Raw genomic sequence first — 4,422 nt, 5'->3', positions numbered from 1 at the left:
TCTCATTTTCTACATTAAAGGAAGCTCATCTAGGGAAATAATGAAATACAATTCACCTGCCCAACTTTGAATAGTTTTCACAGTACCTGCAGGTCCTTAGAAAAAATATCAGTTCTTTGTGTAGGGTCAATAGGACAGTAATTTTGCATTTCTCATCTCTCATTATCTCTCTTTTTGCTTTCAACTATTGAGATTCAGGACCATATATAGTAAGAATTCAAAAATTTTGCTGGTTCTCAGTTATTGACAAAATATCAGGTGAATGGTCTGAGTTCAATTTTCAATTGTTTTAACGCCGAAACAGCGTAAATTTATATAAATCAGCTTTAATCCAGTAAGCGTTTACTGAACATTTACTATATTTCAAGACTTTGTCTCTTGAAAAAGCCCTCGTTGTATCGGCCTGTCTGAGTGACGATGGGTGTGCCCAGGAGAGAGGAGCCAATGGTCAAATGCTGACACTGACTCTATGACTCCCCTGGGCAGGCTTCCCCATCCCCCAGATAAAGGGGTGTAATGCTGGCACCCCGTCCTGGCATTTACCCCTCAGAGGCCACATGGTTGTGCCCAGACAGCTGGTGTCATCTGTCGTACAATGATTTCATAGAAATCCTACCAGGATGGGTCATGAAAATGAGGGATTTGTGATATTAAGTGCTCAAGATTACTTCTCAAGGAATCCCCCAAATTACGACGTATGTAACCAAGGTTATTATCCAGTCAGAGTTCACCCAGGATCTCAGCTCCCCATAGCCCAGGAACTCCTGTAGCTGAGTTCAACAAGTACTCGAACGCACGTGATTGCTGAGGGCTGTGCACCGAGCTGGGGCTGGGGCCACCCACTGCCCCTGCCGCACTGGAGAGGCGTACCCCCCAGTGGCAGAGACTGGCCGCGTGCCCCCACCCTGCCCTGGCATTCACAGCGGCACTGCCCTGACACTGAAGTAGAGAATGAAGTGGGAAGCTTTTCACAATGGACAAGTTTGTCCTATCAAACCAGTCCTTCCTAGTGCTTGAAAACAAAGTGGAAAACAAAACAGAACCAAACTCAAGAATGAGTACCCTCAGGGGCAAGAGTGAGCAAGTGTTAAGACTTGATAAGAAAATAAAATCCATACCTGACGTACTATCTAAAACGCAGGGCACCTGCCGAGACACAAGGGGAGGGAGCCTAGAGCCACAAGGAGGAAAAAAAATCAACAAAACTTGGCCTCTGATCAGGAAAGATGGGCGGAAGACATAGACATAAAAAGCCACTGGGCTATGACTTCCCAGGCGTGCTGTTGGTGTGGGTACTGTCCCTTTGTCCTGGGAAGGAGCAGCGCCTGTGGCCTACCTGGCCCACGTCTGGAAGGCACATGGGGATGGGAGCGCAACAGGCAGTCTGTGAGCTCCTGGGAACCTCCAAGCTCAGCATATGGTGCTGCGGGGGGAGCTGCAAGCCTCGGAGGTCTTCTTCTCAGAGCCACACCAGCTCTGTCTGGGAGCAGTGTGACCCAACGGAGGAGGAGTGGCTGCCTCCTGCCAGGCAGGGAGGGGAGGGAGGGGACCCCCAGAGGCTGGAATCTGAAACAGGCTAGCGATAGCTTCAGTATTGTCTCCTGGGCCTCTGCAGTGCTGACACCAGTCCTGGTTTTAGAAGTATTTCTTACCCTGCATGGATTGATCCATTCTTCTATGTGTTGTTTTATTCTACACTATACATTTTAAATAATGAAGAACAGTTTATTATTTAAATAATAAAGAACATGAGGACCCTCCTTTTCCTTCGTGTCAGACGGAGCCCACTGCGTTGACATGCCGGAGATCCGCCTCCGCCTGTGGTTTCCCGCAGTCGCCAGGACTCGACCCCTGTGCGGAAAACCTAAAGGCGAACACTTAACCGAAACTGGCGGGCAGCCAAGGCGAGAGGACCATCTCGGTGGTGCGCCAGGTGAAGGAGGAGGAGCAGACACACAGCGTGGACATCGGGAACGACAGCTCGGCCTTCGGGGAGGTGCTGGTGGGCGGCTCGGCTGGAAGGGCTGGGGAGCAAGACTATGAGGTCCTTCTGGTCACCCCGTCTTTTATGTCCCCTTCTGAGAGCCGCAGTGGCTCGAACCCCAACCGCGTTCGCATTTTCGGGCCTGACAAGTTGGTCCGGGAAGCAGCGGAGAAGCGCTGGGATCGCGTCAAAACTGTTTGCAGCCAGCCCTACATCAAGGACTGACTCCCCCTATGGCCTGAGTTTTGTACGGTTTCACAGCCCCCCAAAGATGAGGCAGAGGCCTCACCCCAGAAGGTGACCAAGCTTGGCCATTCCGCATGAAGGAGGAGGATGAAGGTGCCAGCTCCCTGAGACCAGGGGCCCTCTTCTTCAGCCGGATCAATAAGATATCTGCTGCCACAGCGAGTGACCTGGCAGGACCCAGTTGTGCAGCTGCTACACTGCAGGCCTCTAGTGCCACCTGCTCAGCCTCTCCGTCCTCCAGGGCAGTAGGCAGCACCTCCAAGCCTCATGAGTTCCCCAAAGGGAAGAGGAAGTTGGATTTGAACCAAGAAGAAAGGAAGACCCTCAGCAAACAGTCATCTCAGCCCTCACCATCCGCTCTTAAGAAACCCAAACTGCCAGCACCCACCCGTACCCCAGCCACCGCCTCAGTCGTTGCCCCAGCACACGGGGCAGTGCCAGGGAAGCCCCGAGGAGAATGCACCGAGCCCAGGGGACCCCGAGCTGGCCCGCAGGAGCTGGGAAAGATCCTTGAGTATGTGGTGGTGCTTCCAGAATCCTTTCCGCTCAGAGCTCCGGGACAAGGCCCTACAGCTGGGGGCCAAGTATCGGCCGGACTGGACTCCAGAAGCACCCACCTCATCTGTGTGTTTGCCAACACCCCCAAGTTCAGCCAGGTCCTAGGACTTGGAGGCCATATTGTGCGTAAGGAGTGGGTGCTGGACTGTCACCGCATGCATCGGCGGCTGCCGCCACAGAGGTTCCTCATGGCAGGGCCAGGCAGCAGCAAGGACGAGGGGGACCCTCATAGCAGCAGCAGTGGGGTGAAGCGCCCAAGCTTCCCCGAAAGAGCCCCCAGATCAAAACCAAGCCCCCTCAGGCAGCAGGACCCAACTTACCCCAGAGACCCCCAACCCCAGAAGAGACCAAACCCGTCTCACCAGGGCCCCAGGAAGATACAGACACTGAAGGACAGCAGTCAGAAGGACAGGACAATGGGGCCGAAGATTCTGGGGACACTGAGGATGAGCTGAGAAGGGTGGCTGAACAGAAGGAACAAAAGCAGCCGCCTGGTCAGGGAGAGAATGGCGAGGAACACAGACGAGAGACCCCCAGAGTCTCCCAACCTTCCAGTTCCTGAGCTCCCCGACTCCTTCCAGGGCTAACACTTCTTCCTGTACAGGGAGTTTCCTGGGGACGAGCGGCGGAAGCTCAGCCGATATGTCACAGCCTTCAATGGGGAGCTCGAGGACTATACGAGTGACCAGGTCCAGTTTGTGATGACGGCACAGGAGTGGGACCCCAGCTTTGAGGAGGCCCTGGTGGACAACCCCTCCCTGGTGTTCGTCCGCCCGAGATGGATCTATAGTTGCAATGAGAAGCAGAAGTTAGTTCCTCACCAGCTCTATGGGGTGGTGGCCCAGGCCTGAACACACACAGGCACACGCACACACACATGCACACAACGTGCACACGCGCGTTTACTAAAAGTGACTTGGTTTGGAGCTGCTGCCCCTCACTTAGGAGTCTCCCAGAATCTCCCAGAGGCTCCCTCTTTCTTATGTTTGGTTTTTGCTTCCCCTCTGAGGGCCAGGTCTCTGGGCTGCCTGAAGACTCCTGTCCTGGGGTCCTGGAAAGAATGAGGGGCTGTCTTATCAGGGGTCTGGTAGGGAAGAAGCTCTGTCACTCCTCCCTGGCCCTTCAGCCCTATGGTAGCAGCTGGCAGGGAATTGGGAATCTGACACTCAGCCGGTTCTGACCCTCTGAGCCCGTCCTCGGGTCTTGGTCCTCCCTCTGTGGGTTCTGAGCTGGAGGCCTGGGTGCTTATGAGGTATGCCTCTCTCTTAAAGTCTCAGCCCCCCTGGCCAGGGATGTCTCCCTTTCTTCAGAGCTTTCAGAAGTAGCTCCGTAACCATTACCAGCACGGTTTTACCTCACCTCACTTGGGAGGTAGAACGTGGGGAAGGAACACTGTAATCAATCCACCCAAATCCTGAACCCCTTCAAGGCTCTACCTCATTTAAGGCAGGAGCTGAGCTGGCTGTTAGAGACTCGGCAGAAGATGGGATGGCAGTTTAGGCGGGAGTCCATGGCCTGGTTCAAAGGCCAGGAAATGGGAACTAGCCTCATGCCTGGGAGCAATTGAAAAGAGCATTGTCACCTTTGGTGAAGAGGTTTGAGGGGCAGATCTGGCAGAAAAGGTGGGCATAGTC

The 4,422-nt window shown here is 54.0% G+C and overlaps 1 pseudogene; it reads left to right on the top strand.

The window, feature by feature from the left end:
* The first annotated feature begins 1,788 nt into the window (after positions 1-1,788).
* Positions 1,789-3,662, top strand: LOC117021555 (DNA repair protein XRCC1-like; annotated as a pseudogene).
* The last annotated feature ends 760 nt before the right edge of the window (positions 3,663-4,422 follow it).

The sequence above is a fragment of the Rhinolophus ferrumequinum genome, chromosome 4 (genome assembly GCF_004115265.2).
Source record: "Rhinolophus ferrumequinum isolate MPI-CBG mRhiFer1 chromosome 4, mRhiFer1_v1.p, whole genome shotgun sequence".
Classification (NCBI taxonomy): Eukaryota; Metazoa; Chordata; class Mammalia; order Chiroptera; family Rhinolophidae; genus Rhinolophus; species Rhinolophus ferrumequinum.
This window is presented reverse-complemented; position numbering and strand designations above follow the sequence as displayed.